The 13,686-nt window shown below is 38.5% G+C and overlaps 1 pseudogene; it reads right to left on the reverse strand.

Moving 5' to 3' along the window:
* Positions 1-340: 340 nt before the first annotated feature.
* Positions 341-1,158, reverse strand: LOC147914485 (nuclear pore complex protein Nup50 pseudogene; annotated as a pseudogene).
* Between the last annotated feature and the right edge of the window lie 12,528 nt (positions 1,159-13,686).

Below are 13,686 nucleotides of genomic sequence, written 5' to 3' on the forward strand. Positions count from 1 at the left end.
TGATGTATGAGGTAACAGAGTAAAGTTGCCAGGTAAAATACAGGATACCAATTTAAGTTTGAATTTCAGATAAACTGTGAATAATATCTAGTATAAAAGTATGTTTCAAACATTGAATTGCCCATTATTTATTTTAAATTCAAATTTAACTAGACATTTTGTATTTTTTTCTTGACACAACTTTTAAAGGTTTTATTGGACATATTAATTTTTCACAAAAAAGTTTTTAAGTTATTTATAATTCTTAGAACGTCAAAGTAGAGGAGAAGAAAAACTAAGTTGAAGAGGGTAGCAGGAGAAGCAGCAGCTCGGCCACGATTCCTCAGCCATCTTCATGTTTTCAGGCATCCCTTTTCTCCAGGAAAACTTTGGGCAACTCGTCTACATCTTTGCTTATTTGTATTCTAATTAACACTTTGAGATGGTGGCATTTTTTTCATTAATTGGTGGATTTACAACACAGACAGTAAGTGCATTGTTTTTCTGTGTTCCAGTGCTTGGAACATCAGGTAGGATGAGAACTCTCAGCAGCATTTTGCATAAATTGGTGTCTCCTGCACTGAAAGCTGTGCTTCTAACTTGCTGTAGGTTTTAAGGCAGAGTGCCTACACTCTTCTCTTCAAATGTATTGTCTTTATTATAAATTAGTTTATGCTTTTTGGAGTAGAAAGCATTTTCTTTATTTGAGTAACCACTACTTTGGGTGGCTCGTTATTCCCTTCCCTGTTCTCTACCTTTGCATTCATTTCTGCCACCTTCTGCTTGCCTCTCCAATGTTTTAGTGGAAAATGTTGAATAAACTAGTTTACTCTGGGTAATATTTTTGCCAAATAAAATGGAATTTCCAGGGGAAAATGAAAATCCAGGCAGGGGGTCAGAGCTTAACTAGCCCAAAACAGAGCTATCAATTTTCTTGCAAATGCATTTGTTGCTCCTGGTGATGGGTCCATTTTCTTTTCAGACACAGACTCCACTTTCTTTTCAGATGTATCCTCAGTTTTGTTGCCATGAAATAAAAATGTTGCTTCTCAGTATAGTGTAGTTGAACCAAACAGGGAAGGAGACTGTTTCAACCAACATTTTGTTAGTTTTACTTTCATAATTACTACTGCTGTAACCACGACTGGCCCATTTAGAGCCAGTTGGAACAGACCACATCTCTTATCACCAGAGTGACTAAGAGTTGCCTTTCAGAAAATTTGCAAAATCACATAGCCAGAGCATGTGCAGAAGAAATCTTGACATGAAATGACAATGGAACCAAAGATTCTCCTCCCCACGGAACCAAAGGACCAGGACTTAAAAGTTGGACTCTTATTAGAAGCGAGGGGTCCCACGGTCAGGAAGATCTGGTGTTAAAATTCCTTCCCAACCTCATCATAAATGTTTCAAACCCTATCACAAAAGTTTAGGACCTCATCATAAAAGTTTAGAACCCTGTCAGAAATGTTTAGAACCTTACCATAAATGCTTGAAGCCTACCAATCAAAATCCGTCCTACCAGCATTTCCACATGCCAGCCTGTTCTCCCTAACCTCTTAAATTTCACCCCAAATCCTGTATAACGGAGAAAATCTGAGGGGACATTCCCCCGTCTCCCTGCAGATTGATCTCACAGAGTAAAGCTGATTTCTCCCCCAAAAGCTGATGCCGTAATTAGTTGCATTTTTTATGTGCATCGGGCAAGAGAACCCCAATTTTGTGTGGTAACACTGCCACTGTTCCCACCTTCAATATTTGCTAAATATTTCTCCCAGTCTCAAAGACAGATATCAGATCAGAGTGTGTTTATGTTCACGTGCTTCACTATCCAGTCATGAACAGAACAAACACAGCTGACTGCATGTTACCAGCATTCCCTTTCATGCTTTATTCACAATAACACAGAGGAAAAGGGCTATTGACTGTCACCATTAGTTTTGGGATTTGAAATCTTTCTCTTGCCATTTGAAGTAGTAATGGAATGAAAGGTTGCCTCGTTCTCTGCCTTTGGACTAGTGAAGGAAGGGGCACTCGTTACCGCTATTTCCATTTGACAGTCCTTGTAAAGGTTTCACTCCACTGCCATTACCAAATCCAGAAACACTCCTCCTCCAGAAAGTACAACCAAACCTTTGAAACCTATAAAAGTCCCTCCACTAACAGATTCAAGTCCAACATCTACACTGTGCTGTTAACGGCTCTATTCTTCAAGACTTCCTCACTGGACCACAGAGCAGGTTCCCACCCCTTCTGCTTCGTCTTCTTGATCCCAATTCCTGTCTGTCAATTCCTTCTCTGCAGTTCTTTGACCACTTTTTCGAGCCACTGTGGCAGCAGTCACACTGGCTGGGGTGTGAAGTGCTGGTGCTGCGGTGGCAGCAAGCCCAAGGGCGCGGTAGAGTCCTAGGGGCTGTTGATCTCCTGAGTGAGCTCCTGGTCACTTCCAGTGCTCTTCGGGTGCCAAGAACTTCGTGGTTATTAAGCTTGGATGCTTGGTTATTAAGCACCATGCCCCCGAGGCCGCATCTCTATGTTTGAGAGTGGGGAGACGAGTCCACTCCTCTAAAGACCGCAGGAGTAACAGTGCCACACTCCCTTCAGGCTGCCATTTTGTAACTATAAGGGCAGCCTCTATTTTTGTTACAAAATCTCACAAGCCTATACTAGCAAGCTAGATATTCCAGGGAAAGTATAAAAGACATAGTCAAGACTCAGAAAACCAACATTACTAGTAGCAGCCAAGGGGAGGGTCTTGTTTGCAGGGAGAGATCATTGAGGTCCCTGCACAGTGGTGGCACATACACTTCCCCTTACAAGCCCTTAGATAAGGGAAAATCATCTGGGAAAAAAAAGATGTTCTTGTATACTGAACTAAGCAACTATTTTGAACCAGTGTTACCTGGAAGTGGCAACATTAAGAGTTTTCTACTGAGCAGAAATAGGCACTGGGAAAGTTGAAGTTACATTTCAACAAATATGAATTGTGACTATAAACTTTAACCTTTGGCAATTGCCTCTTTGAGATGTGCTGCCAGTACCAAGATGCATTGCCAGGGCTGCATGTAGCAAGAGAGCAGGAGCAGGGACACCACACCCCACACACAGCATGGGATGGGGGCCTTTGTTTCTGTGACAGTCACCACTGCAGATCCCTGGACACTTACCCCCTCTTCCCCACAAGAGCCTGGGGTACCCAACACCAAGTCCTCCCTGGGAGTTTTCAAGAGAGGCAGAGGGGTCTCAGAACCAGAGGGGCTTCCACAGGCCTGAAGTTGTTTCAGACGAGTATGGGAGGGTGACAGGATTTGGGCTGTGATGGCTTGTTGGAAGGCACAACCGCCTTTGTGTCAGTAGCAGATTCAGTGATAGAGTGACTGCCTCTTAGATGGCATCTAATTCAGAATCTCACAACTTAGGAAATGCCCAACTAAGGAATTAAATATTTTCTATTTAATTGACTCTCCTGGAAAGCAAGACTGTATTCATAATTTATTTTTTAAAAATTTAATTGATATCTTATCAAAATAATATACATATTTTTAACAACAAAAACTCAAATAGTCCTAAAACCTTATTAAAAAGAAAAAAATAGCAGTTCCCTGTTTCCTAGTTCCCTACCCAGACTCCCACTCCCCAAAATTGAACTGGTAGCTTTCCTTTGTCATTTTGTCCTATTCTAACTACAAGTTTGTACCTTTTCTGTTCTTCCACACTCATTCTGGTGAGGTTTGTGGAAGGTTTTCAAATAAATACGTGTATGTTAATATGAAGTCTGGGATCCTGATTTACTTTACACTTGTTCACGGGGGCTAGCACAGCGATCTGTACAGAAGGACAAACTGGTAAACAAACCTGAATGTCACTGAGCACACAGACACAAACAGCTGCTTTGAAACAAGAAACTGGGAAATTTCCATTGGTAAATCTGATTTTAGCAATGACCAAATACCTGTGGTCTGGATCTGCTGCTCATCAGTGTTTTTGTAGCTCTTCAAACCATGTGCGAACAGTCTCCAAAATTATTCGGAGATCTGCAAGAGAATCACAGCCCTTCCGTGAACGGGTGGCCTCTGCCGATATTTCAGTGCTGCACTAGGGCACAGAGTCACGTGGTCTTTCCTCGGTGTGCTGACAGAGAGGACAACCTCCAGGCCTCTTGCTCTTCTCATGAGGACACAAGTCCTGTGGAATTAGGGCCTACCCCAATGATCTCATTTAACCTTAACTACCTCCTTAAACCTCTCTCCACATACAGTCACACTGGGGTTAGGACTTCAACACATGAATTGGCGGCAGGGGGTGGGGGGGGACACAATTCAGTCTATGACAGTCAAAAATCATCTAACTAAATATCCAGTGGTTACACACATTATTAGTATATTAAAAAGTATATTCAATGCCCCAGGGGGAAATTCAACTTGGGAAAGTTGAAAGCAGGAGTTAAACAAGGACACAAAGTTTCAGTTTTCATTCAATTCCACTTGAAAATAAGAGCATGACTTTAAAAAGGAGAGCTGTCATTGCAAGGCAGGAGAACCGGCTCTGTAAATCTGGAAACTGCATTATTGTCAGCAAATACCTCTTCTAAGAGGAGGCATCCCTATCTGTTGCAATCTGTTTCATAAAACTCACTAAAAATAGGTCAGAAAATCATTTGCATCTGGAGAATATATAATCTCAACAGCCTCTCCCCGAAGATTAATCGCATCTCTGAAAGTACAAAAGTTGAATAAAATGTTAACAGTAAGCATTCTTCCCTTAGACATTTGTTATAGGACTGGAAATTATGCAAATAGCTTCCCCTAAATACGTTCTAGAAAATTTTAAAACTGAATTTATACATGTCTTCCACATTTTTCAGAGAAAATATTTATTGACAAATTTCTTGGAATTATCTCAAGTATTTACATGGCTGCTAACGTCTTTTAAAGTCTGTATCAGTTTACAACTGTACTTTCCTTTGTGTGGAGGTTGTCATCCTGATTAAAAGAACAAAAATAGCTGTTGCACTGTTCTCTTATTTTTAATGGTGGAAATTTTGTCACATGCAAAAGATCAGATTTGTCATTAAATTTCAAGACACTTTTAAACAGAATTAAATCTAGAAACATTATGAAAAAACAATTCATTTGAAATTATGAAAAAGGTTTATAAAATAATTGTATCATCCAAGCATGAAATATGTGCCTCACCTGGAATCATTCGTAAGCAGTGAAGTCCAGAGGGCGGCTGAGGGAATGGAAGGGGGCCTGGCAGGAACAGGGGCCTCTGGTGTGTGCTGCTGATTTTCCAAGCAGAGACGAGATCGGTCTCCAAGTAACAAACTCACGTTATTCAAAATGCCCAGAAGACAGACCAGCGTGTTCAAAATTTCACAACAGAGGCTAAACATTAGTATTTAATTGGATTGGTGGTTACCAGAGGGGAAGGGGACAGGGAGGAGGGTGAAAGGGATGATCAGGCACGTGTGTGTGGTGATGGGTTGTAATTAGTATTTGGGTGGTGAACATGATGTAATCTATGCAGAAATAGAAGCATAATGAGGTACACCTGAAATTTATACAATGGTATAAACCAGTTACTGCAATAAAATAAATAAATAAATAAACAAACAAAAACATTAGTATTTGATTTTTAGTATGTGATAATGTTTTGATGAATGCAGTATTTTGTGAAATTTTGAACTATTAACTTTGGAAAATAAGAGCCTGGACAGGGGCCAGCCCCGTGGCTTAGCGGTTAGGTGCGCGCGCTCCGCTGCTGGCGGCCAGGGTTCGGATCCCGGGCGTGCACCGACCACCGCTTGTTGGGCCATGCTGAGGCTGCGTCCCACAGACAGCAACTAGAAGGATGTGCAGCTACGACGTACAACTATCCACTGGGGCTTTGGGGAAAAAAATAAATAAATAAAATTAAAAAAAAAAAAAGATAGCCTTTTAAAAAAAAAAAAAGAGCCTGGACAGAAGCACAGTTTGTGAGTTATTTTTCACAGATTTTTCTTTCAGCCACTGTGAGCTGATTTTCTCTCTTTCATCATAAATACATAAGAGTGTCCATTGTGGAAGTAAGTTCTCCTATGATTTCAGAAAATTTTAAAAACTCACTGCCTCTGGATTCACCCATTTCAAAGTCTTGGTTGAAAGCATACTTAGCGTCTGGCCTTGTGCCTGGTGCTGGGACGGAGCGGGGACAGTCTGACATCATCTCTGCCGTTAGGAACCCCAGTCTACGGATACTCCAGTGTTAGAGCTGATGGTCTGGGGCACACTGGCTGTTTGTGATCAACTTCCATTACCATCGGTTAGTGCCCTATTTTGATTGGCTAGTGTCTGTGCCATGAAAGATGCTTAAATATTCTGAATATCACCTCTGACTATAATGTTATAGCAGTATTCAGCTTAAACTTTAAAACTATATTTTTTCAGTGATATGTGATATGTGTGATATGTGTTTTACTTTATAGTAATATAAAAGTTCTGAATAATATTTAACAGATTTTACAACTCCAACATAGACCAAATAAGCCAGTATGAAGCCAACTGACCATGTTTCTCAGAGGTTTGTATGCCCTACAAAGAGCACCATCTCTTCAAGCTACTCAACATACTCACCTAATTTGAGCAACTTCATTATGTATGAAGCAGGGACCGTAACAATAAAGGAGAGACTTAATCCTAGTCTTGGTTCTGAGAATTCGCACAAATCACAACCTTCTTAAGTGAAAGTCTCCTAACCTCTAAAATACATTAATCAAACAATATGACCTCATCTTATCAAAAGGCTGTAGTGAAAAGCAGTCAAGAAGGGAACATAAATGTAAGACCTATTGATCATTTTATCTCTGTTGGCTGTTAAAGACCAAATCCATGATCCTTTCTGACTCTTGGGAACAATGATGTTTAAACCACTTCTCTTCAGTTCACCTGGATCCACTGTTTACACTGAAGAGCAGGCACTTAACTGCAGAATTCTGAAGATCTTGGATCTGATAACTTGCTGTTTTCTCATTTTTCTCCCATTAAGCTGAACTTTTTAGACCATCTTCTATACTGAAGAAACCTAGTGTCGTTTTTCCCTGCCTCCATTATTCTTAAGTTTCTTCCACACACACTTCCCCTCATACACGATATGAAGTGGCTGGAGGCATATTGCATTCTGACTTCATACAACAAAACAAATACTGAATTTCTTGAATTGTCATAAATGCTACAAATTTGAGGAAAACATAAAGTGGATTATACTATAGTCCCTCTGTCAAAGATTTACTTTTTACACTTAGTATAAAAGGGAATTTTATGAGAAGTTTGAAATCTGTGTACACCATAGTTTAGAAACACAATGACCATGTAAACAACACATACGTGTGACACAGCTGAGTGTGGAACAAGTGGGGGGGATAAAGATAGGCGTTCTATGTGGAAGGCAACTCTTCCCTCTTTAGCCTAAGTTATTGTAACTCTGTAATTTTTTAAATTTACAAACAGTTTATCAGTTTTATAAAGAATCCAAAGATATTCTCAGTCATGATGAAAAGAGAGATTCTCATCTGTGGCCCCTGCTGTGAAGAACTGGGGACAGCAGCCAGGAGCGGGGATGAGTCCATGCCAGCGCTTGTGGAGTAGTGACCCCAGACGCCCGACTCGCTCGTGAGCAGCTCTAGCGTCTGCTAGACAACCGAGCAGGACAGCGTTATTCAGGACTAGGCATTATCTTTGTTTGAGGATTTCAAGAGGAAGAGGTAGACTATTCTGAAAATGATGAAATTTTGAAAGTCACAGATGGCTTCAGAAACTCAAAGCAGCCTCCAGATTCAAAGCCTTCACCCAAGTGTCAAGGCTGTGCTTTCATTAGGAGCCCTTCAGAAAATCATTAGAGACTCGGGCTGGTGAATTAGTTTGGGTGAAACCAGCAAAGAGAGAAAGAGAATATGGAGAAGGTTGGTCTAGAAGAGACTCACCTCATTTCTGTCCACATTCCACAGGTGAAACCAGCATATGTTGGCTGGAGGGGCACTGGGAAATGCGGTCACTGCTTGGGCAACTGCTTCCCGGAGACAATTCTATTCCAAGAAAGGAGAAGCACGGGCTTAATGGGCAGCTAGCTCTTTCTGCCTCTGCTACATCTCTGGCTTAGGAAAAAATTGGTAAAGAATTTGTATACAATTTTCAAATTGAGTTGTTTACAAAATCTTGGACAATATTATTTCCTTGAGTTATTTTTATAATAAATTTAAAGTTATGTTTGAGATTTCACTTTAAGTGGGTAAAATGGTAGAGCCCAGATTTCAGTATAATCTTTTGATTACATTGCTAATCATAAAGTACGATGATCGATTTAAGGAATGTTGCATTGGGAATGGTTTTTGAGGAGGAATTGTAAACCAGCTGAGACTGCCGACTCTTGGGTCTTGGCCGGGTCTTGTCCTAGCTTGCTGACTCTCCTTTTGTGGCCAATGAGTTCTCCTGACAACCACCAATCTCATTTGTCCCATAATTTCTCTCGATTAATAGAGTTTCCTTGTGCTACCTAGTGAGCAGGATGACTGCTGCCTAAGAAAACAAGTCTCCCAGTAGATGACAAACCATAAAATGTGTAGAAATTAGGGGGAAAAATCCAGATGGTTTAAAATAGTATGCTGGCTTTTGCATGCTTGGTTTTAGTTACTATTACCACTAAAAGCCATATCATCAAACCACGTAAACCTAAAAACGTCATTTGGTAAAATCACTCAGTTTTCACTTAAATGACAAACGGAAGAGTTTATATGCACACTAAGAACCCACAAGTGGTGTAGGAGAATTAAGTCAAGGGATGATACATGTTCATTTTTCTATGTGTCCCCCTTTTGGCTACATAGAATTCTAAGTATAAAAATAATTTAAATGAGGATGAGAAAAGTAAAACTTAAAACTTTCTGTCATGTCGGGCCAAGATCTGAATTTTGAAAAGGGGGTGAGATGTTACTAATCCACACTGCCAAGGCCAGAGCTGAGCACCTGCGTGGGAGCCGTGGCTGGCAACGATGAGGGGTCTGTGATTATCACTGGATACAAAAGCTAAAGAAAAAGACAGCAGTTTGCTTACAATATGAATTACGTTTACGGGTCCTACTCTGCATGCAGAGGCATAAACTATCAAATAGCAATACATTTACTGAGCCAAAAAATGAGAAAAAAAGTATTTTAAGCTAGTTAATCTTGGTTCAGAATTTCAGACTATACTTTGGTAAAAACATGATAATTTTAGTAAGAATCTTGTGCTTCAAATTTCAATAACTATGTTGTAATAGATATATTTAAAGGTTAACCTTTATTGTATATTTTTTATTCAGTCTAGGACTATTTTTTGGCATCTTTAAAAAGCTTTTGAATTCAAATTTAAATATTTTTATGTCAAAAGTTCAGTAAGTTCACTGAATAAAAAAGCCTACTGTAACTTGACAAAACCATCAGTGTTTGGAAAATTCCAAATAAGTCAGAGTAAAAGTTGTGATCACATTTCAGCATTCTACCTTATGATGGTATAAAATACTCTACAGGTCAAAATCTTTTGGTAAAAGATATTTTTTAATGAGAAAAAAAGTGGATATTCAAAAAGATAAACAAATTAGCTTGAAAAATATTTTTATACATAATCATAATAAAATTTCAGAATAAAAATCAGGTTATTTTCTTTTAGAAAATACTGTTACGAACACAAAATTTTCTCATATATTCCCTAAGGATATTTGTTAATTGTTCTAAATATAAGAATTTGTGTCTGGTTAACAGCTTAGAAATATGCATTTGTTTACAACTATACAGTCATATTCAGTGGAAAATGACAACTAAATAGGAAGATTAATAAAAAGAAAGCTATTTTTGGATTTACTCTGGTGTATGGTCAAAAGTCCTGAATCCAGAAGATATCTCATCGCAATGGTATTAGCTGCCTAGAGCTACTATAACAAAATACCACAGACTGAGTGGTTTAAACACAGACATTTATTGTCCCACAGCTCTGGAGGCCAAGAGTCCAAGACAAAGGTGTAGGCAGGGCTGGTTTTCTCTGAGACCGTGAGGGAAGCATCTGGTCCAGGCCTCTCCCTGGCTTGTAGACGGCCACCTTCATGGTCACATGGCCTTCTCCCTGTACATAAGTCTATTTCCAAATTTCTTTTTATAAGGATACCAGTCATATTGGATTAGGGTCCACCCTAATTACCTCATTTTAACTTGGTAAAGACCTTGTCTCCAGATAAGATTACATTCTGAGAGACTAGGGGCTAGGACTTCAGCTACGAATTTGGAGGGGATGCACTTCAGTCCACAGCAACCATCAGTCTCAGCAGTCATGAGTGCAAGAGTTGGAACATGTATGATTAGGAGGCAGGTACACGTGTAGGCTGTCTTTCCAACTCCTGTGGAAGCGGAAGGTCTTTCCACCCAGGGGAGAACACTGGCAGCCTTCCTGGCCTTCACTAGCACAAAGGAATCACACCACCTGCTCCGCTGGCCTCCCACAGTGGCGCGTTGTCTGTGAGTAAGTGATATATGCTGTCTGCAACCCAAAGTGGAAGGGAATTTTGAAGTGCGCTTTGTGCACCTTCCTTTAAGGATTCTAAGTATACCCTTGAACCAGATGAGTCATTGGAGGTCGGCCTGAGAGACCTCTACCAAATAAACACCTTGACCTTTGTCATCCCAACTCCTTGCAGGGAGTTGCTCACAAACTCACATTTTAATTTTAGTCTTTGGAGTTTATCAAGATGAATATTGGAAACATGCCTTTGAATTGGGGTTCTACATTTATGGTAAACTATCATTGTCCATTTTTTCTGAGTTTGATAATTAGGAGCAGAATTGTCTTTCTCAATAGCCAGTTTGTTTTCCCTTCTCTGATTATAAAAATTATACAACTTCAAATGTTATCTTTTTTACCTTACTGGTCTGTTATCAAAATTTATGCTGTCAGAGCAATTATTGAGAGTTTTACATCAGGTACCTTTGTTTTTCTCCTCTTAAAGGTATTATCTTATTTAAAATTCCACGTTTTAATTAGTGTGCGTCTAGGTGTGTGTGTGTGTGTGTGTGTGTGCCTCTTTTTTGGCAACTTTCTCTCTAAAACATTTTGGAAATACATGGGGGAAAGTGAGTTAACTTAAAATTTAATATCATAATAAAAAACAAACTACCTTTTTGTTTCTTACATTGTCTATTTACCTGCACCCACACCTATGATGACACAATTACTCTCAATAACTAAGGAGAATTAAGCCAATTCTCTCAGTCCACAGGCAGAATGGTTCGTAGTCTATAAATGTCAGTTATTCCAACTGCATCACATGATTGATAGGCAAATACCGAATGGTTTAAGCAGATGTCACAACTGAAATATTGCAGGAATCTTAGCTCCTGCTACTGAAAATTTAAAAATCACCTGTTCTCTTGGCACTATGTAATTTATTAAGGGCTTAATTAAAATTAAGTCTGCTAAAGGTATTTTCAGTAACTTTAAAGCTGAGGTTACACTTCCCCAATGCCTGGATATTTGTGCTAATTTACAAATTACTCAGAGCTATAAGGGATTTTATATCAACTCTACAAAAAAATTCAGAGGCAGGAAATTTCTTCTTTAATATGTTTTATAAAGTTAATTTTGTTTGCTTTGACCTGTGATATTGCCAAAATGTGATGACTATTTGAGACTGAACAACATTCTATTCATGTACATTTACAAGTTGGGTAACACTTGAACAAATTCTTTAATTTCTCTGACTATCAAAATCCCCCAAATCAGATCACTATACATTCACAGCCCGGTTGTTTCATTACTAAGTGAGTAGTATGCCCCTTCTCATTCACTGATGCGTAACTCTTAGACGTATTAAATTGCCAGTTGGTTACTAACCAGGTTCTTACCTTCTCACTTCTGTCCAGGAAACTATTTGGTGTCTAGGGCATTTTTTTAATTATATAAGCTAATAAGATCAGTCAGAGTATCCTTTAACTGATAGAGTTTATAGACCAATTACCACCAATTCTGTCTTGTCTATGAGAGTTTTGTGTGACAGAGAGTATTGATCCACAGTCCTTGCTTGCCTGACAAATTCATTCATTTCACAAGAAAGCCCCATAACCCAATAACTTCTACCAACAATTGATCTGAATACCATTCTATCTTCTGGGCTATTTGCCTGTGTTTTGATAATTCAGCAGCATCTTTGTCCATGCTGAGGAGCGCATTTTCATTTTCCATTATGATGTGGTTCCAGACCACGGCCTGTCTCATCCTCATAGATCATCTGCTCTCCTTCCTGGGTGGGTCCTCTGATTCTTTAATCCAAACAAAGTGGTTGGATGGGGTTGTGATGCCTAGAAATGAGGCAGATGGGTGTGTGCAGGGGCGGCTACCCATACTTTGACCAAAGCATATTTATAAATTCTATGTGGATTCCGCAATATTCTTTTCTAAAAAATAGATGTAAGTGATATTCTAAGTCTCAATAGAAAGTCTGAAAGTCTAAATTACAGCTTGAAACTTTCCACTTCTCAAGTTATAGGATCACATAATTTCCCAAACCATTCATGAAAGGAAGACATTATAATAATAGTTTGTACTAAAATAAAACGTGTTGATGTACTTCAGATCTTTCTAGACCAAATATATCTATGCCAAAATATAAAGGAAAAAGTACCCAAGATCCATGAACTAAATATCTAAATTTTTTCAAGTTAATATATCATGTTATCTCCAGTATTAATTTGTCAAAACGGGAAGAAGCTTGATGGATTGCTGAATGACAGAGCCACACCTTATTCCACACACACAATGGTTTATTTATATTCATATATATTATTATATTTTCATATACTTACTATCAATAATATCATAAATATAATCCATTCCACTTTATATGTATACCTTTTCATAGAACAAGTACCTTTAAACTTGTAACCAAAGGAATAAAATTATCTGCTTTTAAAGTATATTTCAGTATCTGTGTGTTTTAGTCCTAGAAATGTTGTCAAAATAAATAGCTGGATGATGATTCAATATTACTGTTCAATGAAGGTTTTTTAACTAAATTGGAAAGTTCCTCTTCTCTATATCTGTGGTGCCTATGAAATCCTCTCATTTCTCCTCTCTTATTCCAGGAGAAATCTGGAACTAATGTGTTCAGAAAATGAAGTAAACAATCTTAAAATATGATAAGTGGTAGCAACCAGAGAACATTGTCAGAGCTTTAGAAATTCATCTGCATATCCCGCAGTACGTACTGCAGATCTGTTTGGTGATGAGAGTCTGCAACTCCTGCTGTTAACAGGAAACATCCTCACGTGACAGCTTTAGTTTTAAGTACTTTAATCTTACTTTATCCACTCAGATGTCAGTGCTGCTCTCCAAAGAAATTTAGCAATTACTCTATGTACTGTTTGCATTAAAGGTGCTAAAAACAATCATAAGTGGATGTTGAATAGTTTCCAGACAACTAAATACACAGTGTGAAGATGTACAGAAAATATTCTGTTGTTAATTTACCTCATAAATATTATTGTTATTAAAATACAGATTTAAAATTCTACAAGTAACATAGCTTTATTGGATTAATAATATGCTGAAGTAATTTGCAGTCAAGTTTTCATTTGTTAGCCTACATTTATAAAGATTTAAACTTATCATCTGTATGAAATTATACGAAAATGTTATCATGGGTCCTATAAT

Source organism: Ceratotherium simum, chromosome 19 (genome assembly GCF_057802395.1).
Source record: "Ceratotherium simum simum isolate JZ-2026a chromosome 19, ASM5780239v1, whole genome shotgun sequence".
NCBI classification, from domain to species: domain Eukaryota; kingdom Metazoa; phylum Chordata; class Mammalia; order Perissodactyla; family Rhinocerotidae; genus Ceratotherium; species Ceratotherium simum.